Genomic DNA, 24,192 nt, shown 5'->3' with positions numbered 1-24,192 from the left:
TGGCTAGAAGCATAAGTCACCTGAAGAGGAGAACCTGCATTAAGTGGCCCACTGGGTAGATGAACCATATTTGATAAACTTTGGAATAAGGACAAAAGTGAACTCTCCTTGATAAACAATAAACTAATTTAAATTTTAGTCATCATGCGTTAAAATTTCAAAGTTACTAAGAAAGCAACACCAGGATATAAATGTCATTGAGCAATAGAGGGCAATTAGGAGGCAGTGCCTTGATAGAAAGAGGGCAGCTGATTAGTACCAGGCCAGTGGTAGCTGTGCTGGCCTCCTGTGTGCAAATATGGATGAAAAGGGGTCCCTGCCCTTTTCCCTGGAGTCAGGCATAGTGCTCACCTACAAGCAGCTTTGTCTGGCTACATGGGCAACACAGGCAGCAATGCCTTACATGTTATGGACCAGTCAGAACCACAGTTTGGGCAAAATCAGTACCAAAGAGTGCAATAAAGATCACACAGGGCAAATATATTCCTTTGGCTCTTGCTTCCACCTCCCACATTATGCAAGTGAGCAGGGCAAGGACTTTCACCAGAAGTTAGGAAAACTGTGATTTATAATGTTAGTGGCAGGTGGAACAGGGGAGACTGTGGGACCAAGGGAGCCAAGTATTTTAAGCATCTGTTATAGGCCTGTGCCAGATGCAGGATACCAGACAAGATGTGCCATTTGTCTGTTCTTGAATGGAATTTCCTATGTCCCTAATACCAAGCAAACTCTGTTTATTTATAATGTAACTACTTCTGGTCTTGTAGAGATGATTTACAGGACATTTCATCTTTTTACTTTCACAATGACATTTAAACTCTTAAAAAGTTATTTATTTAGCTGTGTAAATTCAGTCAGGAGACTGTTTTGCTTTGTCATGAGTGAATCTGTAAAGGCTGGAACACTACTCAGTTTAGGGAGGGTGCCTTTTGTAGTTTCATGAAGTACAAATTTCTCTTGTCTGGTTTAAAAATGGGGACTTGGGTTCTTACAAGTCCTGTGTCAGGCAGTGATTTCAAGTGATTGATTGCATGGGCACAGAGAGAAGAATGATTTGGGAAATACTGACTGTTCTCTCCTGACAGCGAATTTTCTTCCAATCCTAAGTGATAATATTTAGTAAGTAATTCCAATTATTTCCCGAAGGAATAAGAAGGAATTTATAAGCAAAATATTTTCTCAGAATATGTAAATTCAAAACAACAGCTTCCTAGTGGAAATTCAAGCATTTGTACTAAAAGGAAATGTTTCCCAATTCTTGGAGTGCATTTCTTGACAAATTTTGACAGAAACACAGACTTCCCAGAGTAACAGCATCTCACAATGAGACTGATTATCTGGACTTGATTATCCTACCTTTAAGTCTCTGTGCAATCTTGTTAATACAAAAGATGTAAGCCATAAATTACATTTAAGACCAGGAGAAAAAGTCAGTGCTGATATATATAGCTCGAAAAGCAAATTGGAACAGCCCTACTGTCCCAAGACCTGGACTCCAGAGTAAGCCAATTGCACAGAAGGGTCTATCTTTTGCATATCAACCTTGCTTACTGTCAGCATCCTTCCCTGTCACCAGTGGAATTCCTGTTTGCTCTTGCTCCAAAGGCACATCAGGCTGGACACATCAAACCTGCCAGCCTTTTTCACGAGTCCTTTCTGGTACCTCTGCTCCAAGATCACATCTCACAGTCCTTTACCAGCAGGCTGTGTCCTGATTACCTCACTGCTCTCTGAACTAAGACCTTTCTTTGAACTGTTGCTAGATTTTGAGTTTACAGGCAGTGACACCCAAGACAGACTTCTTGATCTGGCCCTCAGTTGACCCTAGATTTTTCACTGAAATGCCTTGGTTTCTCTTGGACAGGAAAAGAGAATTTAAAATAAAGAAAAATTTACAAGATGGAAGAAGTGAAAAGGTGTAGTGATGAATTTACTAACAAAACCATAAGGCCCACAATACAACTAATCACAAACCAAGTTCCTCTGTGACATTCCCTCTAAAATTTTAGGTCACAACATATATCAAAGCATGTGCCATTAATTGCCTGCATAAATATGCTTCATGAGCTCATCCTTTCCTGCCTCACTTTTTCTGTTTGTAAAGCTGAGGCTATATTATCAGACTGGGGCAGTACTCTGAAGTCCAGCTTCTGATAAGATTTAGAAAAATTACTGCAGCAGATGTCAGAATCAAGTGAAAGCAGCCATTCAACAATCAAAGTACAAACCACAATCATCACTTATGTTGTGTGCTATTGCAGGTACAGAACCAGCAAAGCAGAAAAATGTTCACACTTACTTCTAGATGTAATCCTCTGTTAGGAGAATATCTCCCTACCCCCCTCCCCCAAAAAGGTTTTTCTAGTACACTTTGCTGATTTTAGCTGCAGCTAGAAAAGATACAGCTGTGTTTTTTGGCTTATACAGCTTGAAGCTTGAGCTCAACAATCAGCAACAACTTAGTCTGAGCTGTTTTACAAAACTATTTTTCTGTAAACATTTTCATTCAATATGTTACCATGTGATATCTGTGCTACCTTAAAGCATACTAGTGATGTGTGCCTTATCTTCATATTGCCTGACTGGTCAAATACTTACTTGGGAGGTGGTCTGAAAGCTGGGGATAGAGGAAAGACAAAACATTTAATGATAGCTGGATTCTGACACAGAGTCCTGTGATAGTCCAACAAGCTGCTGCTGAGTGACACAGAGAGCAGCATCTCAATTGGCAGCTGAATGAACATAGTCAGTTTGAAGAAGAAGTTATAAGTTAGCCATTAGCTCACGGCTTTGGAAACTGTCATTTGCAAATGGACCCCACACAAACAGGTCATAAAACAGGATCCATGCTGGGGCTTGGGGGTTTTGCACACATATACACTCTCAGGTACTCAGGTCCTTGCTTGAGGTTCAGGACAACCATAAATGCAGCTAAATCATACAGTGTACAGAGACTGCTTTAAGGAGGCTGCTGCTTCCCACAGAGATAAAGTCTAGCCAAGAATAGCATGTGTTTCCTTCTCTGCATCTAAGTGGTTGCTTATGTTCAAAAATGAATTAAATATTCAATGAAAACAAGAATCTTCACTGACACAAGCACTGTTTCTTAATATAGTAACACAAAATAGTGTTGTCTCGCCCAAGCGTGCCTGGCTCTCTGAGAATAGTGAAGACAGGACAGTATTTGGATAGCTGCTGTTTTTTCTGAAGAGTGGAGAGAGTGTGCCTGTTATGGGGGCATGTTCACAAAGGTTTTAGCCCAGAAAGAAAGAGGTACATCTGAAAAGAGCATAAACCAGGTTGCCAGATTGGCACTGCTACTAGAAATAATTCTTTCTCAGGAAAGTACCAAAATGTGGCTGTCTGGTTTGTCCAAAAGTACCTGGGCATTTTTCTTGGCAGGCACAGATACTGGTGGGTGTTTGGCATTTTGATTGCTGCCCCCCAACTATTCTTTCTCTGCTGAAGATGGAAGAATACACTTGAGGTTCAATCACTGGCCTAGGGATTAGGGAAAATGGTTCTGCTCAGATTTTAGTCTGCATATTTGGCCAGGTCACTTAAGGAAGAATTTTGAGAAGTGCCCAGCACCCACTAACAGGATCAGATTTTTCGAAAGCTCTCTGCCTCCACTGAGGCAATGGACAGATGATCAAAGGAACTTAGAAAATCTGTCTGCAAGTGTCATTGTGAGAGCTACTGGGTGCTGATCACTTGTGAAAATCTGGTTCTTACTGAGGTGATCAGATGGAAATCAAACTCTCCATCTAGCTCCCATCATGATGGGAAGACACTCGAGAATCTGGACAGAAACAATCTCCTGAAATGCTACGCTAGGAACTTTCTCTGTGCCTCAATTTCCTCTAAAATGAGAGTGATGTTGTCAGGGTTCTTGTAAGGACAAATTTATTAACCGGCTGTATGTGAGGTCCTTGGATGCTTCTGAAGCCACAAAAGGGAGGTGAAGCATTTGTAGCATAGTGTCTTTCCAGACATACCAATCATCTGTGTAAACAGGACTGTGTTAAAGTGACTGGAGCAGGAGTCCAGGAGTCAGCGTTCTTCGGTGTACAATTTACAAGCCTTGAAGTTCAGGAGCTACTGCTTTTTGTTTGTCTCGAACCCTTGATCATGAGTCAGGACTTCACCATGCTAGCAGGTGTAACATACAGAACAAAAGAACTCAGACTTAAAAACCTTTGTGCAGAACAAAGCAGTGCCAGGAAAATACATTGTAAAGAAATGATGAAGCTATTCCATTCAGCTGTTTGCCTTCTGAACTCCCTGCTTCTTGAGTACAGTAGTTTTATGATTTTCTTTCCTCACATGATATTTCTTTCCTCACATCCCACCCAAGTGTTTGGTATTTTTGGGAGAGTTCTGAGGGTTCAGAATTTCAACTCCACAGGACTGGCTACTCTTACATTAGATACCATATACAGTATAGCATCTTTTGCAGGTGAGTTTTTTGATTTTAAGATCCAGGAACATTAACTTTAAAATTGGCCTTATTTTACTGTCCTCCTATTTTTTTTCCTTTAACTTACAGCACTTTCAGTTTTGCCTCCAGATGTGGAAATCTGAATGGTCCTGAACCTCCTGGAGTGTGTGCTGGAGCAGCTTTCCTTCTCTCTCTGAGCAGCCTTCCCTCACATGATGTGACATTTTCTTTCCAGCTGAGAGTTGAGCCCCTCCGGCCCCCGCAGCTCCCTTCATTTTTGGCCTTCCAGCACCATCGGCATCTGTGCAAGCTAATGCTGCCCAGATCCTTCTCCAAGGGGCACCAAGGGCTGGCACACAGCAGCAAAACCCAGGGTCTGTAACTCCGAAACCCAAGAAACCTCAAATGTATTGAGTGTTTCCATAAATGCTCCTCAGCTGACTGCGCTGTGGGGAGCTTCTGCTCTCCTCAACCCTTGCCTCTCCTTTGGGAATGGGAGGCGCAGGTTGTAAATGAGTTTTCTGACTGCCCCTGTGCAGAAATGGCGCTGACATTGGAGCGTGAGGGAACCACAACCACCGCAGGAGCTGAGAGGTGCTTCAGGGAGAAGGTGACTGACAGGGGCCCTGAGCCAGGGCCATGCTTGGGCTGGCCCTGCCCTCACCACAGCCTGTTGAGGGTGAGACGTCTCTACAATCTGGTGAGAGTAAACTATCACCCCCCTGCCAGGCCATGGCAGCTTTCCTCAAGACCGTGCCACTGGCAGGTATTGGCCATGGAGTAAGGTGAAGCCCTCAGGGCACCCTGCAGTTTGGTTTTGTTTTAGAGTAGACTACAACACCATTAAAACTCAACCATGGCTAAATGCAATCCGTTTGTTGGAAAGTATGGAATATGTAAAATTTTCTTAAGAAAGGATGTTCTTTAATGCTTAATCTTTGTATACTTTCAAGCCTAATCAACAAGAAGGGAGATTTAATCCACAAAACAGAGACCAGCTAACAAGCAAACTCTAAGTGATGGCCAGGGGGTAGAAAAACTAATTACTTGTTGGTAGAATTGCCTTGTTAAGGTTTAGGCCTTGATGTTAAGGTTTAGGCCTTCACATGCTTCTGTCATCTTAGACCTGGTGAGAGATTAACAAAGCTTGGGAAGACGGATGCCCACTGACAGTGGACACAATGAACACAGAATGCACAAATGCAGACAAACTCCTGCTATCTTCATAGCTTTTGGGCATTAGGTACAACATTTCATGTTTTCCTGAAGCTCTCTCAACTCTCTCAACTCTCTCAATAGGCAGCTGAAAGAGCAAAAATATTTCACCTCATCATGTCTGGTGGTAGAGAAGGAGAAGCCAGGAAGGAAGGGTTGCTGCAGCCCGAGCTTGAGATCTCTGATGCTGAATGCCCCCAGAAAGTGCCATGTTAGTTCCTCAGTCTCCTTCAGGTTTGGGGGGAATTGCAGGACCAGCTCTCGGTCTCAGCTGCAGTCATTGTTTTGAAGGATAAGGCTGTGCATATGTTGTGATTTTCCAAGCTAAAATCCCAGCTCTTGAAATGTGCTTGACAAGTGGAGCATTGAAAATATAATAGGCTTCTGTTTACTTATTGTTGAAATACTTGTTTTCATGAGATAAGCAGCTAGTAAAAGTTAGTTCAAAGCACATGTAGCAGAGAAAAGACGTTTGAGCAATCACAAATTTAATTTATTTTGCTTGTATTGTATTTTGTATTGAGCTCTTGACAGTGTTTAGCATACAAGTGAGAGATGGGATGTTGAAAATAGTGTATTTAGAAAAATAATATAAAATATTCATTGTAGGTGAATTCTGAACTCAGTGAAAGGCAGTTTTTATGTTTGAAATTTGAATCAAAGAGTTATCTCATCCTGACGCTGGAACAGAAATATTCCATAAGAATCACAGGCCAGAACTAACCACCGCTTGGATTTTAAATATTGAGTATTTATAGCTAGTTGCTTAAGAGCAATCTAAAATCAAAACAGAATGAAGGTGACATTACAAAACATACCTGAGATGAATGGATTTCCTTTAAACTACAATTTAAAAGCCATCTGCTAATTCTACCAGTGCATTAAAAAAAAAATACTCCTGTAAATTACTATTTAATCAAGTATGATGACTGAATACAGTTTTCTGGATGAACAATGTTTTTAGCTGAGACTAGTAATGCAAGCTTAGGGAACAATCCTGAAATGTCTTCCATGTTTCCTGATGTATTAAGATATCCAAAAGATAATAACAGTCTGTTGGAGTTCCTAAGCATAAAATCTAAAAAAAAAAAACCAACAAACCCTTGCAGGGGCAGCTTGGACTGTAGTGCACAGGCATCCTAAATTTAGACAGGGTGGCTGAACTGGAAGAGAGCAAAAAGTCCTCTAACAGACACAGAATGTCCAACTATGGCACCACTTTCTTCCATGGAAGACACAACCTGCTGCTGCATCTGCACCAACAGGAACATAAAGCAGAACAGTCCAGAGCTCTCACTGCCTGGCTTTGAATGCAGCTTGTGTGCACAGCAGGAACTCAGCTAATCACGAACACCTTCAGCCTTCACTGCAGCATATTTTTGAGCTATTCATCCATTAGGCTGGGATAAGATGGGACAGAATCCTTCCAGTTGTTAATTCACTTAGGGAATTAATAAACAGGCATGGTAGCTGTTCTGACCTAACATTCAGCCTGTGATTACGTATTAAAGTACTGAGGCTTGTCAGTAACCTACAGCAGCTTATCACAAGGTGTACCTATAGTGAATGTTGCAGTCCTGGAGTATCTTCAACTAGAGCGTAATAATGATTACAGCTATTTTTGAAAGTATAGCTAGATTTTGCTAAGCTCTGCCCACCTTCAGCAAAAGTCTGTCCATTTACTGTAGGGCTTGTGTTCTGTTTTCAGTGGTGGGGTTTTTTTGTTTGGTGGGGTGGGGTTTTTTTGGGTTTTTTTGGGTTTTTTGGGTTTTTTTTGGGTTTTTTTGGTTTGTTTTGGTTTTTGTTGTTGTTTGTTTTGTTTTGTGGGTGTTTTCTTTGTTGTTGTTGTTGTTGTTTTTTGTTTTTACCCAGAGTTAACCAGAACTTGAGAACTTGTCTTTGATTCTTTAAATTCTTTTCCCTATCAACTCAGCCACCGCAGAGGCAGTTTATTACTGAAAAGAAATCTAAGATACAGTTTTAGCCAGCATTGTCTTGGAACATTCATTTTATTAACCCGGTTTTGGTTTTATTTCAAAAATACTTTGACAAGCACTGACATTTTTGGAATCAGTAAAGCACAAGAGACTTACTCCTAAAGGCCTAAGCATTGCATTTTTCTGCAGCAAACAATGTGACATGCTACTATGGTAAATTCACTTCAAGCCACTGACTGAAAGGAAATAAGTACTGAATGTTGTCTTTTTTTCCCCTTAATTTTCTAACATATGTTTTGTGTGAATGCTAGTGCTTATGAGATATACTTCCTTAACTCCTCTTTGCTTATTTGCTTTTCATCTATAGTGCAGGTTACGTTGTAGAGGGAGGACCCTGGTTACTCATTGTAGCATTAATTCTCCTATTTGAAATAGGTTAGCCTGTTAATGGGGAGGGAGTCATAAAGTTCTTATATTTTTGTAGTGTATAGCTTTAACACACTCTTTCTTGATGGCTGCTTGAGGGCCCACAATGTAATTGGGAAATCAGTATTTATTGGCTCATAGAGATTGTATTCTTTTTTAAAGGAGCTGTACCCCCTTTGAATAGTCCTTAATTTGCTTCATGAGGGTTTGTAGGTTTTCCTTGGAGAAGAACTGAGAGTGAACTAGAATTAGATTAGTTTCACAGGCAACCAGCTATCACCCAGCTCGATTGGCTTTTCACCTCTACTGACAAGTCATCCCACTCTTGCCACAGAGATGGGTTAGCTCAATAATAGCTGCTCGTAAGCAGACCTATTAATGCTGACAACACAAACTGTCCTCACACATCTGCTTTTATTGCTCAGCTTTGACCTAAAGCAACTACATCTTGGCTTTCTGCTGAAATCTGCCAACAAGTGTCCCAGTTGCGTGTTTTACATTAATATCCATCAACTGAGAGCTCAACTAAGATCACTTACTTCATTTAAAAAGGAACACTAGGAAATATCAGAACCCTTTGTTATTGTTGCTGGTATTCTTTAAGGCAAGCTGAAAGAAAATTTCAGATCTCCAAGCTACATAAAGACTCTTGTTCTGATACTGTGCATTCCCTGGAACTCCATGTGTGCTGGGAAGAATGGAAGGGCAGAACAGAGGTGAGTTATGTGCTAGCATAAGCAGACTTGACTGCTAAATTCCTTTAGTGGTAAATTGATTACCTTTTGTTTGTGTGTCCCTGGGACTGTGCCACCTTCCATTCTGTCCCTTTGAAAGAACTATGTTGAGTGAGAGGCAAAGTAAGCATCTCCATCCCAGAAATTATGTATTACATACATGTGTTGTTGCTTCATATAATAAGAGTGGGTTTTGTTAGAAACTTGTTTTACCCTCCAAAATTTTCTGTTGCAAAAATGGTCAAATGCTTTGGTTGGAGTTCCTTTATGCAAATCCACAGTGTGCTACTGTCAGCCTCTCACTTTCAGAGTGAAGAATGCAGAAGTATGTTGGTCTGGAAAGAGTGGTTGCTTTTTAAGTTAGCAGGAAACATATGCTGCAGATGTTTCAAAGTTCTGGCTTTTAATATACCTTTGATATCTACTATGTCAAGCTGTTAATTCTGCCTCATTCTCCCTTTAATGTGATAGGTTTTATGTATCCTATATATTGCCATGATAGATTCCTAGGAGCTGAAGTAAACTGGCATAGCTGATCCAGGAGTTTGTTATTTTTAGTGCTGTGGATATTTTTTTAAAACAAAAACCTTTTCTTAAGTTTGCAGTACTTTTTCTTTTTTTTCATCTCAGCTGTATTTCAAAGTGACTGCATAAATTTTATGACCTGTTTCTCCAGTTGTGTACCCAGGTTATATAGGCCTTATCCTACAGGAATGGAGGAATGGAAAAGAAGTAGTTAGGTTCTTTTTCTATTTTGTTTTGTGGTGCAATTTCTGTTAGTTTTGCTTTGTTTGGCTTTTTTTTTTTTTTTTTTTTTTTTTTTCTAACAGTTAGAGTGCTCTTTTTGGTACCATTTACTTCTTACTTGCAAATGTGAGAGTTCTCAGAAGTTGTCACTTTGGAGTGTTACACTTCAGGATTGCCAAGAATATTTGTGCTAACTGCCCAGATGTCTCTAAAATGAGTGTAATGAGCACAGACATGCATTTGTCTTGAAGAGGTGGAAAAAGCAAGGTGTGCATAAGATGCAGAACAGAAGGATGCCCTGGTTATGTAGAATTATGAATGGCATAGCTGCGGTCATGCTTCCACATCCAAAGTGGAAAATTTCTTACCTACCAGGCAGTCCACATTATTTTTGACTGCCCTCATATTGAACTCAGTGTGGTTGTTGATGAGATCCCAATAAAGAATGATGTCCACATGTGCACAGACACCACAGTCATCAGCTCACCACCGGCTCACAGCACTAAGAATAGAACTTCAGACCTTCGCCTCCGCAAACACAGCTGCTCATCTGGTCTGGGCTTTGTAGCCAGCAAAGGGAAGTGATAAACACTCTCATAGGGCTGCTTTATGTGTTTTTTATAACCAAGGGAGGCCACTGATTCTCACTACATTCTGAAAAGGGTCCATGTCATGTCACCCCTATACAGTTTCATCTGCCATTCATAAGCGACAAATTTACATTTATCTTGCTTTTGCTATAAAATATGGACTTGCATGAAATTTTGATCACCTAAACATGGCCCAAGGCTTCATAGTGGTATTAACTCCCTGCAGTGCAATTATGAGACATTAAATTCATTACACATCAAGACAATTACAGAAACACATCCAACATCTCAGGAGTGCAGGGAGAGCAAGCATTATTGTTTGCTGGTGACTACAGGAATACGCATACTTATTGCTCAAGACCCACAAAGAGGCTTCACAACCAGGAGTCATCATTATCTTTCTGAACATATATATATATATATATATGTATATCCACAACTGATTTCTGTTTGCAGAGGGAAAGCCACAAAAAAGGCAACAACACTTATACAAAACTCTAGAAAGTGTAACTGGCAAAAATAAAGATCATTTGTACAGTTAAGTACAGATGTTTGCTGTTTTTTTTAACAGGCTGAACACACCACCTCTAATGTTTTTTTATTGTCTTGTTCCTCACTACATTACCTCCACTAAAACACTGCTCTTTTAGGAATATGACATTAGTGTAAATTAAAAATTATCTCCCTGTAGAAAGAAAGAACATAGAGCCGACAATAACTGGAAGGCAAAAGAAGTAAGGGAAAGTATAGGTATGTATTTAGGCTCCAGAGATAAAACTTAATCTTACCTCCCCTGAGATACATAGCAAGATACAGAATAAGGGGGCAGAAAATTCTGCCATGCAGATATGCTCACAGATATATAAAAATTGCCTTCTGTGGCAGATAGTGAGATGACCATTAATGATTCCTTTTCTAGTCCTCCAGTTACCTGTCACATGTTCACAACTTTCCCTACAAACAATGCATGCTTAGCAGTAATTTTTAAGTTAAAAGAGTAAGAGAGAAGACCTCTATTGCTAGGGTAATAACTCTGGAAATTGAGCACTGGAATTTGTTGGATGAGGTGTGGTTTTTTGTTTATTTAGTTTTGGTTTTGTTTTGTTGGCTTTGAGGTTTTCTTGAAATTCAGTATTTGCAAGGCCATAGGAGCAATTATGAATCTGTACCCTAATAAATTAACTTAAGGGCTGAAAACTTGAGGGATAGGACAAAGCTGGTGATCTGGGCTTTGGTTCTTGTCTGTTTGCTTGCTTGTTTGTTTGAATGGGTATGAAATGATATCCCATATGTTTATAGAAGTGAAAAAGAAAGGAAGATGAATCTTCATGTCCCCTACAACATCCTTTCAATAATTTTGCTTAAGCCCTATGAGCTTCTCTTTGAGCTCTTTACTGCTGCTGAGTTACCAAGGCTGAGTTCCATAGTCAGATGTTGGCTATGATTTCTCTGTCCATGGCAGTGGATCTCTGCTTCCTCAGCCTGCCAAGACTCGGCTGGTCTCCTTTAACCACAGAGTGTAAGAAAGAGATGAGTATTTGCTTATTTGTTTAATTGTTTATTTACACCCTTCAAGAATGATTTATTTGTAAATTCTGTAAAGGGGTTTGTGAAGGGTTTCACAGGAATTTTGAAAGTGTTAGGAGTAAATTACCTCTCTCAAAATTTGTCACTGGAACTCTCCCTGATGTTCAGCCCTAAGGAGTCACACAAAGACAGAGAAGCTACAAAGGGGTGGACTTTATAAGGTGGAATACAAAATGAAGTGTGGGATTAGTGCTGTCCTGGAAACCAGAGGAGCTAAATCTGACATTCTTCCATGAATTTTCAGTGTGACCTTGAGTAAAATAATTTATATATTTAGTGATAGTAGGGCCAGACGAAAACATAATCTGTCCCTAAAGAGAGGTGTGAAAATAAATTCCTGAAGGTAAGAATTTCTCCCAAGCAGTGGCAGAAGTACGCACAGATAAGCAGGGAGAGATATGTTTATCCTCTGTTTCTATGTATCTAGTCTAGCACTTTAAACAGCACTGAGAGTTACACTAGCGGATTAAGTAGATATTACTGCCCTAAATGAACACCTCAAAAACTAAGCATAACTGCCAACAGAAGTGACTTAGCATCCCTGCTTAACACTTAACTGGTCTTTGGCTGAAAAAATTAATATAGTCTCTTTACCTTGATTATTTTAAAATGTTATGATCATTATTCAAAAAATCTGAATTCCTCGCTCTCCCAATGATTTCCTTTTTATTTTTCCTTAATTCAGGTTGTAGCATTACTTTAAACAGTACTTTTATTTTAATATCAGCATGCTTTGATCTTGTAAAAAGGTGTTTCAGATGAGCACAGAGGTCAATAAATGCATTCCTAGACATCTGAGTTCTCTTGGGAGACCTGCTGTGCGAAGTTTCCCTTCATCCCTTGCTGCAAAATGATGCTAAGCTGAATTGTCTACTCAGCCTGAGAGAAACTGCTCAGAGGATATTCTGATCTAAATTAGATGCATTCCTTTGAATAAAGTTTTCTTAATATGTCCTGCAGTCCATTTTTCAAATGCCAAAATATTACATTTCCCAGCAGGCTTTAATAAAAGGTATTTTGCTACATACACATTTCCTGTGGCAAATGCATTTTTTTCCCCATGAAATTTGCTCTATTAAAAATTTTGATTTATCTGATGGAGTAAAACTCTGTGTGGGGCTTTACTGCCTCACTGTAGACCTAAATTCTGTATGTATTAAACTTAAGACCACATATCTGTGTTTTACAACAGGGATGTTTTTGGAAAGGGGAGGTTTGCTGTAAAAATCACATGTTAACTAAGAAATAAAATTTTGTAGCTCAGAGTTAATGTTAGTTATGATGAAAACCACTGGGCTGTCTTCTATGGGCAATTTATATTAATTACCTGGATGCAAAAATATTTTTACTGTAAGTTTGCTGTAGAAAACACTGTACTTTGTTTTCTGAATAGTTCAATGTATTTGGGTTTTGGATTTTTGTTGTTTGGGTTTTTTTAAAGATACTTATGTAATCTTGCAGGCAAATAGCTGAAGGCAGTGTTTTTCTTTCCCCACTAGTTAGAATAGATAACATATAAAATCAGAAAAAATCTTAGATAAAGTATGCAGAAAAGGCTACTTGGAGCAGAGTTCTGCTGTTATACAGTACTGTCACTTAAAGTATTGCAGCTAACGTGAATACAGTTATATATGGACATAATTATTTTCTAGAGAAAACTTTCTATTTGTGAAAGACCAAAAAGGACTCAGTTTAGAAAGAGATTTAGACATTAAGAAGAAAATACCACTATTTAACTGAAGACTCTATTTTGCATTTACAGACAGCATTAACTGCTGGTTCTGGCAGCTCATGCTTTCCCTCCTCTCTGAGCACTGGGGAGAGGCATTGTAGGATTAGGATTTCTGTGATGGAATTTCTTTAAACAGGTGACTGTGTGTGCTAAAAGTACACTGACTCACACAAAGTAAAAAACTGCTACTGGTCACTAATAGATTAATCTCTGAGGACAGACAGATGCATGGATGGGAATGCAAATATAGTTTTTAAACCACTTTTAAATGTTTTAACTGTTTAGTAGCTGTCTTTAAGGCACTTAACTATTCCTTCCTCTAATGCTAGAAATGCCTGTGTAGGAGAACTGCAGAAAAATATAAACAAGCTGATCTAAAAGCTTCATAGAGACACAAGGTCTCTTGTTCCAAGAAACACAACTTTGCTTGTAAAATATCTACTGTAAGTATGTTTGGTACAAGATAATGAATTTCATTAGTCTTATTACTGTGCTTCTGTGAGGGCTTAAGTTCCATCACACCTTTTCCAAAGGCAATGAAACCTGTGAAGATGCACTTCAGTCCCAAGATTGTCTCAATCTGTCTAGTCAATGATATTAGCAATAAAACCCAGTTCCTTCCTTAAATTACCACTAACAACTTTTTTTTTTTTTTTTCCTCAAACAGAATTTAAGGAAGCTTTACAGTGATTTTTTTCCCCATAACTTGACTGGACTGCAAAGGAGACTATTAAGAGGGATAATAAATCGCTATAATTGGTCTGGGTATACTAATCTCTTCAAAATCCATCAGAAAAGAAGAGAAGCCCTTTTCCCAGCCACAGTGTTTCCCAGCAAGATCTGTTTTTATTTCTCTGCTAAAACAACAGACTGTTACTAACTTAAATGTCAGATGACACTACATTTGAAAAAAAAAAGGCAGGGGGGTGAGCCAGCACCACCCAGCAAGGCAGTGCTCGAGTTCACATTAAGACTTCCTCACAATAGCTGGGTAGAACAGAAACCTGAAGTAGCAGTAATCTTACCTTGAGTACACAAGATCCAAGGAGAGAAGATCACTGGCTGAAAACAGTAGAGGACTGAGAAAGTGCTCTGATCTGCTGCTGGTAGTATGCACTTGGCTTTTATGTGCAGGTGGGAGGAGCTGCTCCCCATGGTAGGTGGGCAGTGAAGATAGCAGGCAGACAGCCTTCAGGAGGCATTGCAGAGTTTGGGAACAGAGAGAGGGAGGAAAAGCAAGCTGGATGGCATATACATGAAAAATAATGTTGGATTTATTTGCTGGAGTTTTTTTCCTTTGGTTTGGTTTTTTGTTTGTTTTTCTGTTTTTTGTTTGTTTGTAAATCTGTAGTTAACTGAAGATTTTCTACTGTATTTATTTTTCTAAATTTAAATCTCTGTATTATTCCAGTTGCAGTTACAATACTACTAGGTCTCAATCTGTTGGAAGGATTTTTGAGGCAGTCAGATACTAATACAAAATCTTTATCAGAAAGGTCAGTGTTTCCCTTTCTGAAGAGGGATAGCTATGAAGAATCAGCCCCTTGATCTTTGAAGTTGTCTGTTTTCTCAAGGATTGAACTTCCTTTATATTCCAAACATCTGCTAGATCTCAGCTCCGGAACCCTCCTAAGTTTCTGTTTTGCTGAGCTGCACAGCTTTTTCTTGAGGCAGCTGTAACGCATTCCATCTACACACTGACTTTGTAGCAGTTCAGTTTAGAGCAGTTTTATTGTTCACTGTGTCTGAGTTCTAAACAGTTTTACCAACTGGTATTCTCAAAAGGCAAATGTAGCCAAAAAGACAAACCAGTAGGAATATGCATTCCTGGTGGTTTCTGTGTAAAATCATTCATTGTTCATTTTAACTCATTCATTGCTTTCCACTCACAAGAGTGGATGGCACAGATTGCAGACACTGGCTCCTGCAGGTGAAACAGCTGTACCCATCTAAAAACCACTAATTCTCTATTTATGTATCTTCCTGCATGAGGCATCTGGGTCTGTATTATTTTCCATAATACACAAGTAAAATCTGTGTCATATTGGAACATGTAATAGGTTGAGAAAGCTGGAAAGATAGAACAGCAAGGGGAGAACAGTAGTGTGCAATTATGGGAAAGTCTAGAGGTCTATCCTGACTTGAAATCTGACAAAGAGCAGGCAGAAAAATGAATTAGTATCTTAGTTATAGAGTTGAGATAAGTTTGTAGCAGAGCTTGTGGAGATGAGATATGATATCTGTTACTTCTTCTGCAAAAGGGCCAAACTGATCACTGGTTAAGGAGTTGTAAGATTTTTCTTTTTTAAAAAGCAGTACTGAGTGAATTGATCAGAATATAGTGAGTTGCATACAACTTTATTTAGTCTTGTCTTTTTACAAAAAGGCTTAAAAATCAAGCACCCATAAACTTAGATGACAGTGTTATGTGGCAAAAGAAATTGCATAACCCTGGTGATGTAGCCTCTGAGATTTGGAATTGTCAAACTGAAAAGGACTAGTTTAATTGCAAATATTTCTCACCGGTATTGATTTGCTGTTAGCTAGGGTATTTTACACATTATTGCAACTAATTAGGAAAAGAATTTATGTTATTTTGTTATTTCTGCAGCATTTGAAGTATTTTTACAGTTCTCAAGAAGAAATTAGTTTCTGCTGTGAGGAGGTTACAGTGTGCTTTGAGGAAGGCTACGCAAACTAATTATAACAGGGGAATAGGGAAAGAAAGGGTACAATTTACTGCAATAAACTTATGTAGTTAGCTCAGTTATGGCACTTCGTAGTGGTTCAAGTGACTAAGTGATACACATAAAGTGGAATGCTAATCAGCTAGCATCTAAATAATCAGATTATTTTGTACTTAGACAAATCTAGGTTGAGATTTTCAGTCAGTTAGAGAGTAAATAGGTACCCTCATCCTTTTTTGATGATTAAACTGCTCTGCTCTCTCAAAATTGCTGAGCTTTTTGTAGGTCCCTTCTAAAACTGGTGGATATTTCTATAAACTCATTACCTTCAGGAGGTGAAGTTTTGGTTTTTTATTATCTTGGGAATGAAAGTTTGAATGTAAAGGACTAGCTGTATGTTGGTATATTTTTTGTTTGTTTTTTAAACTTCTGACCATAAGCTTCAGGTGCTAAGCACCACTTCAGTTCTCAGAACTGAGTCAATACTTCTCCCTGCGCTCTGGGTTGCATGCACTGATCACATATCCTACAGTACTGCAGACTCAAGGATAGCCTTACCTTTTTATACTTCTAGAAGAAAATAATTAATGTTTTTCTTTAGTTCCTTCCTTTGGGGAATCCTACAGCACTTTACAAGTGTTAAATACCAATGTATAATGTGGATAAAAAGTATTAGACCTATATTAATATTTATTAAAGCACCATCATGATGAAATTATATGGAAGATTATCTGAGGAGGTTACAACATTATTCAGAGACTTCATAGAATTATTAATTCTCTGATTGGAAGGGACTCACAAGGATCACCAAAGACCAATTCCTGTCTCTGCATACAGAGAATCACACCCTTTGCCCAAGAGCCTTCTCCAACACTTTCTGAACTCTGCCAGGCTTGGTGCTGTGACTGCCTCTCTGGGGAGCCTGTTCCAGTGCCCAGCCACCCTCTGGGTGAAGAACCTGTTCCTAATATCCAACCTAAACCTCCCCAGACACAGCTTCAGGCCATTCCCTTGAGTCCTGTCCCTGAACACCACAGAGAAGAGACTGGTTCCTTCCCCTGCATATCCACTTGTTGGAAAACTTCCCTCAGTCTTCTCCAGGCTGAACAGACCAAGTGACCTCAGCCTCTCATATGGCTTCCCCTCAAGGCCCTTCACCATCTTCATTAACCTCCCCTGGAAGCTCTCTCACAGGTTCATATCCTTCTTACATTGTGGCACCCAGAACTGCCCCCAGCACTGGAGGCAAGGCCGCCCCAGCTCAGAGCAGAGCAGGACAATCCCCTCCCCTGCTCGGCTGTGATGCTCGGCCTGATGCCCTGCAGGACAGGGCTGGCCCTCCTGGCTGCAGGGCACTGCTAACTCAGATTTCAACTTTCCATTGACCAGGACCCCAGGTCCCTTTCCACAGGACTGCGTTCCAGCCTCTTGTTCCCCAATCTGTAAACACACCTGTCTGTCCCAAGACCCACAGGTTTCTGGTCACTGCAACACTTATCTTCCCTAATGAGACTTTTAGTAAATGAAAGTTCACCAAAATATCTGTGGGAAACTTGAATTAGGTCATCATATGATCAAGTGGATTTCAGGGCACATTGCTGGGCTGGACAGTAAATTCAATGTGGACACATGGCAGGAAAGGTTGTCATGATCCTATGACCAGGAGTGATGTCCAAACTTTCAGTTTCCATCTGCCTTTTAAAAATAAAGCTACTTTTTCAATAAGACTCTCCAGCGCTCTAGCCCGCTTACTCCATTCTTGCCTCAAAATATCTAGATTGGTTTGCTATGAACTTGAGAGAATTGTTTGAGGCAGCCTGTACTTTCCAAAATCTGTATCAGGTCCTTGCTTTACTTGAGGGTAGGTCTACATACATAGTGCAGAACAGAACTGCTAGTAACAGAATCAATTAAATGAAGTACTCAAACTTGGATAGATGGTTCATGACACTTTTGAGAATGATGCACATTTTCTTTTCAATGAGTCTTCTGTCAATTTGTTTAGTAGTAGAGTCTTCTTCAAATTAAATTAGTTCTGGAATACAAAGTGCATGGCAAAAGAGCAATCAATAACAGAAGTAGCATCATCCTTAAGAGAGGTGAGAACTATAGCTGTACAAGTGGCATGCATTTCACTCTAGGTCTTTTAAAAACCAAAATTCCTAAATTTGTTCCATAAAGGAATTGATTACCCCCAGTTTGCCCTGAATGGGACAGAGCTAAAATAATGTGACCTAAAGTATTGGTAGTGGAAAGAATAACCATGGATAGATTGGGAGGTTGAACCTCTGGAGATAAATGACTGTTTATGTAGCATCACAGCAGTAGCTCGGGGAAGTGGCTACTCTCTCAAAGGAGGGGAGTCCCTAGACAGCTGGATAGCATGGTGATGGCAGAAGATTAGCTATCAAGGTAAAAGTGTCAATGTTGTTTTTAATCACAACCCAAAAAGTATGAGAAGGAGGCCTCCTAACATAAAGTGAGATAACACAGGCAATAGCAGCCTTGTGAGGTAAAAGTTAACACTTCCAAATTTCAGCTATAAATGTAAAAAATTCATGATTCAGGAAATTTGTTTTGGTGGTTGTTAATATAAAATTATGCTTAACAGCCTACAGGAAAATTTCTGTTACCCCATGCAACCCTCATGTAAGTATATTCTTCTTTTCATCTTATTTGACTGTAGGACTGTAGGACTGTAGGACCACAGACACCAACAATGTCTCCATTTCACCAGTGGTATATTTTATTAACCTGTGGTTTCAGGCAACATTCTGTCTTCTGTCATGCTTCCCATCATTGTAAGTTTTATTCAAAGTCTTTCCAGCAAGTTTGCCTTTTAAAGAATTAGATGTGAAACTACTGCAGTTTTTATAGAGTATTGTTGGCTTGTGGGTTTCTTTTTAAAATAGTAGATTCATAAACTTAGAGGGGAGAGTAATGTGAGAGAGTGAACAAAGTTCTCAAAGTTTTCTCTGCATGATACTGAGAATCTGTCTGATATTGCCTTTCACATTTGTATCTGTAGATTAGTGCCAGTGGGATGGTCTGGCTACAAAACCACTGTATGCCATCCAGTGTAGGATACAAAATCAGGACGCATTTTGAAAATGCAGATCTTGCATTGTAGATGAGCATACACCCGTGGCCTTACTGTGTGTGGAGGAAGCACATGTCTACCTCAAACAATGTTTACTACAGTATTACAAGGTTGATTCTTTAGCACCTCACCTGATAGAGGCTGAATTGAAAAAAGAAAAAGAATTGATACAGACTGTACTGTAACTGTAACTAATGCCATTTTGTATGTCTTGACTGTGCTGATTCTGTTACACCCACCAGTGTTTCACTGTTTCCACCAGTGAAAAGGGAATACAGTCCAAAGCTGTTAGTATCAATTCAGTCAATCCAGTCTACAAATGCATAATTTATCTCCTAGATTTACTGAATTCCTTTATCTATGTGTCAGCTCTGGAATTTCCACTGAGATTCTCTAGCTGATGTTGATGCTTTGCCATACTAAAACGGAAAAAAGAAGATAATACATTTTTTTAATGGAGCAACTCTTTACAGTGTTAACTTAAAGACTGACAGTTTTTCTTGAAGGTGAGCATACAGCATTAGCCCATTGAAAATATAAAATTTATGAGCTCACTGACTGGAGAAGGAATTCTAGTAAAATTGGAAGAGTCTTGCTAGACAGCAAACTGAATGCGAGCCAGTAGTAGTTCATGGCAGCAAAGGAGGACATTATCTTGGACTGTAATCATAGGAGTATAGCCAGCAGCTTGGGAAAGTGATTATCTCCCTCTGCCCAGCACTTACTAGGCCATATTTAGAAGATCATGTCCGGTGTTGAGTCTCCTGGTGCAAGAAAGATGCCAGTGAAATGCATCAGGGTAAGCGGGGGCCACTGACGTTCTATCTGGGGCTGCTGCCCCTGCCCTTGGAGGTCAGGCTGCTGGACTGTTGTCCAGCCTGGCCCCAACAGTCAGCTTTGGGGTTTGTCAAACAGCTGCCTCCAGTACCTAAGGGGAGGTTATTAAGAAGGTAGAGACAGGCTCCATGGTGATGGAAGGACAACTGACAGCCTAAGTTGAAAAAAAGGAGGTTGTGTCTGCATATAAGGAAAAGCTTCTTCCCTTCTGTAGGGGGTTAGAATATAAGAAAATAAAGGTAGTATAGAAAGTAATCTTACCCCTAAGAAGTTGCAGCTGGGCTAATTATTAAAGATTAGGAGCAGGCCTGACTTTAACAGGCCACAGCTGTAGCCAATAAAAAGAAGAGTGCTATAAAAGAGTGAATTGGTTGGTTGAGGGGGAACTGGAGTCAGTTGGTTACTGTGAGAAGAAGGAAGAGTTAGTGCTTGGAGGAGCTGTCAACAAGAAACATCAAGGAGGTATAAAACTCTTGCAATAAGGAGACAACAATATGGAACTTGCAATATCAAGAAGAAGAAGTCGACGATCTATTCTATAAGCAGTTGTGCAACGTTTCAAGAGCATCAACCCTTGTTCTTGTTGGTGACTTTAATCTACCAGATATCTGCTGGGAATTTAACACAGCAGTCAAGAGGCAATCAAGAAAATTCTTAGAAACTATGGAAGATAACTTTTTGTTACAGCTGGTAGATGAACCCACCAGGGAAGGGACTACATTAGATTTGTTATTTACAAACAGGGATGGGCTGGTGGGGGATGTGATGGTTGGAGGTCGTTTAGGGCAGAGTGATCATGAAATAATAGAGTTTTCAATACTTGGCGATATTAGGAGGAGCACAAGTAAAACTCGTACATTGGACTTCCGGAGGGCGGACTTTGGCCTGTTTAAGAGATTAATTCAGAGTGTCCCTTGGGAAGCCGCCCTTAAAAATAAAGGAGTTCAGGAAGGGTGGGCTTACTTCAAGGCAGAGATCTTGAAGGCGCAGGAACAAACCATTCCTGTATCCCGAAAGATCAGTCAACGGGGCAAACGTCCAGCCTGGCTGGGTAAGGAGATCTTGGAAGAGCTTAGGAATAAAAAGAGGACGTATCAGAGTTGGAAAAAGGGTCAGGTCTCCAAGGATGTATTCAAGAGGGCTGCTAGAGTATGCAGGAAAAAAATTAGGGAGGCCAAAGCCCAGTTTGAACTCAGGATAGCGACCGCTGTTAAGGATAACAAAAAATGTTTTTATAAATATATTAATAGTAGGAAAAAAGGTAGGACCAGCCTTTGTTCCTTAATGGACACAGGTGGGAATTTAGTATTTACAGACGAGGAGAAGGCAGAAGTGTTCAATGCCTATTTTACCTCGGTTTTTAAAGAGAAGATGACTTGCCCTCAAGACTCCCGTCCGTCTGGACTGGGAGATGGTTTTAGGGAACAGAATGGTCCCCACATTATCCAAGAAGAGGCAGTTATAGAACTATTGAAATGCTTGGACATTCACAAATCTATGGGACCAGACGGGATCCACCCCAGGGTGATGAGAGAGCTGGCAAATGAGATTGCAAAGCCACTCTCTATCATTTACCAACAGTCATGGATTACTGGTGAGGTTCCGGATGACTGGAAGCTGGCCAATGTGATACCCATTCACAAAAAGGGCGCAAAGGATGATCCTGGCAATTATAGACCAGTCAGTCTAACATCTATACCTGGCAAAATAATGGAACAGTTCATATTACGTGCCATCATGCAAAATTTGCAGGATGGCCAGGGTATCAGACCCAGCCAGCACGGATTTAGGAGGGGTAGATCATGTCTAACTAACCTGATCACTTTTTATGACCAGGTAACCCGGCTAGTGGATGCAGGGAAGGCTGTAGATGTTGTTTTTCTGGATTTCAGCAAGGCCTTCGACACTGTATCCCATAGCATACTCCTACACAAGCTAGCTGGCCGTGGTCTGGATAGGAATACCCTTTGCTGGGTTCAGAACTGGCTGGATGGCCGGGCCCAGAGAGTGCTGGTGAATGGTGTCACATCTAGCTGGCAACCAGTCACCAGTGGTGTCTCTCAGGGGTCTGTGTTGGGACCAGCTTTGTTCAATATTTTTATTGACGATATGGATGAGGGCTTAGAGTCTTTTATTAGTAGTTTCGCTGACGATACCAAATTGGGAATGAGTGTAGATCAATTAGAGGGGTGTAGGGTTCTTCAGAGAGACTTGGAAAGGCTGGACATATGGACAGAATCAAACGGGATGAGCTTCAATAAGTCCAAGTGCCGAGTATTGCACTTCGGCCATAATAATCCCCTGTACCGATACAAGTTGGGGATGGAGTGGCTGGATAGTGCCCAGGTGGAAAGGGACCTGGGGGTGCTGGTTGACAGTCGATTGAATATGAGCCAGTAGTGTGCCCAGGTAGCCAAGAGGGCCAATGCCATCCTGGCCAGTATCAGAAATGGAGTGGCCAGCAGGAACAGAGAGGTCATTCTTCCCCTGTACTCGGCACTGGTGAGGCCTCACTTAGAGTATTGCATCCAGTTCTGGGCCCCTCACTTTAGGAGGGACGTCGAGTTACTTGAGCGTGTCCAGAGGAGAGCAACGAAACTAATAAAGGGCTTGGAACACAAGCCATATGAAGAGCGACTGAGGGAGCTGGGGTTGTTCAGCCTGGAGAAAAGGAGACTAAGGGGTGACCTCATCACTCTCTACAACTTCCTGAAGGGTGGCTGTAGTGAGCTGGGGGTCGGCCTCTTTCTCCGGGCGACAACGGATAGAACAAGAGGACACAGTCTCAAGTTGCGTCAAGGTAGATGTAAGTTAGAAGTAAGAAGGAAATACTTCACAGAAAGAGTGGTCAGAAACTGGAATCATTTACCCAGTGAGGTGGTGGAGGCATCATCCCTTGAAGAATTTAAAAAAAGACTGGATGTGGCACTTGCTGCCATGATCTAGTTGAACAGTTAGAACATTGGCTGGACTAGATGATCTTATAGGTCTCTTCCAGTCTTGAAAATTCTGTGATTCTGTAATATAACGACAACACCCTTCAAAAGCAATCAGGCAGCAGAACAGATTTTCGGTGATGCTGTGCAAGGTCCATCCTTGGAAGCTTTCAAAAGCCAAGTGGATAAACCTTGAGAAGCTTGTTCTGACTTCATGACTGACCCTTCTTCAAGCAGGAGCTGATTCCACTAAAGATCTTCTAATATTCCTAATGGTGCTGTATTGCTATGTCATTGTACAAAAATACTGAGTTTCCACTTAGGTGATATTGGACAGGAGTTCAGATTAGATGGGTGTCAGTTCATTGGTATTTCAGAGATTGGGACATTGGCCCAGATGATGATCAAACCTGATAAATTGTCCCTGTATTGAAACCTAGTGTTTGTCCATTTCTGAGAAGTAACCAAGATAAAACATGGAAGTCATAACCTTTTAACACATGATTGAGGATTAAATAAAACTTGTGTTCCATTCCACCAGAATGTGCTTGGTGGCAGTATTATGCACTCTGTGTGTGTATTTTTAATATTTTATATAAGCTTCCTGAAATTTTATTTAATGAAACCAAGTGGCACACATTTTGTCTGTAAGATATATATATTCTTTGGAAACTTTCTGCTGAAAGATTGTGTAGGATTTTTAAAAATTATTTTAGAAAGACAATTTGTGCCCTGTTTCAAATGAAAGATAGCATCCTTGGGAAAATAAATTTATGATCAAAAGAAATACTTGGCCCAGTGACACTGAAGTTAAAAAGGGAATGAAACAGAACCTGAATAAAAATGTTCATGTTTTCTCATCCATCTTTACTGCTTAGGTCTTATCCCTTATCTCACAGATATTGCTCACTTCCTAACTACACAATTAATCATTTTTTAAATAATAGACTGATTTGATATCCTGGTTACAGCATTTATAAATTATTTTCCCTTCAGCACAAAAAAAAGAGGCTGTATAAAGGTAGAAATAAACTTTTAATCTCCATTAATGTTCAAACTGCCTAATATTATGATAAAAGCACTAATAGGAAATTGATTCCAAACATCGTTACAATTTTTTTCTTTAGAACTGGGGAAAACATAGTTCTATTGCATATTTACTGCTGGCAAAAATAGATCTTGTAGCAACATCCCTCATTTTCTTCAAATTGACTAAAATTTTA

At 40.1% G+C, this 24,192-nt stretch overlaps 1 protein-coding gene across 3 annotated transcripts in view; it reads right to left on the bottom strand.

The window, feature by feature from the left end:
• COL8A1 (collagen type VIII alpha 1 chain) overlaps window positions 1-24,192 on the bottom strand; it is a 102,793-nt gene that overhangs the window by 72,856 nt on the left and 5,745 nt on the right. For 2 of the 3 annotated variants that reach the window (XM_063148263.1, XM_063148261.1), the window contains exon 1: window positions 14,435-14,594. The exons of the other annotated variant lie outside the window; for it this stretch is intronic. The gene's annotated coding sequence lies outside the window, so the exon portion shown is untranslated. Of the gene's footprint in view, window positions 1-14,434; window positions 14,595-24,192 lie in introns of those variants that run through there. 3 annotated transcript variants of the gene reach the window in all.

Source organism: Melospiza melodia, chromosome 2 (genome assembly GCF_035770615.1).
Source record: "Melospiza melodia melodia isolate bMelMel2 chromosome 2, bMelMel2.pri, whole genome shotgun sequence".
NCBI lineage: Eukaryota > Metazoa > Chordata > Aves > Passeriformes > Passerellidae > Melospiza > Melospiza melodia.
Note: the sequence above shows the minus strand (reverse complement) of the source record. Positions and strands in the feature narration are given on the sequence as shown.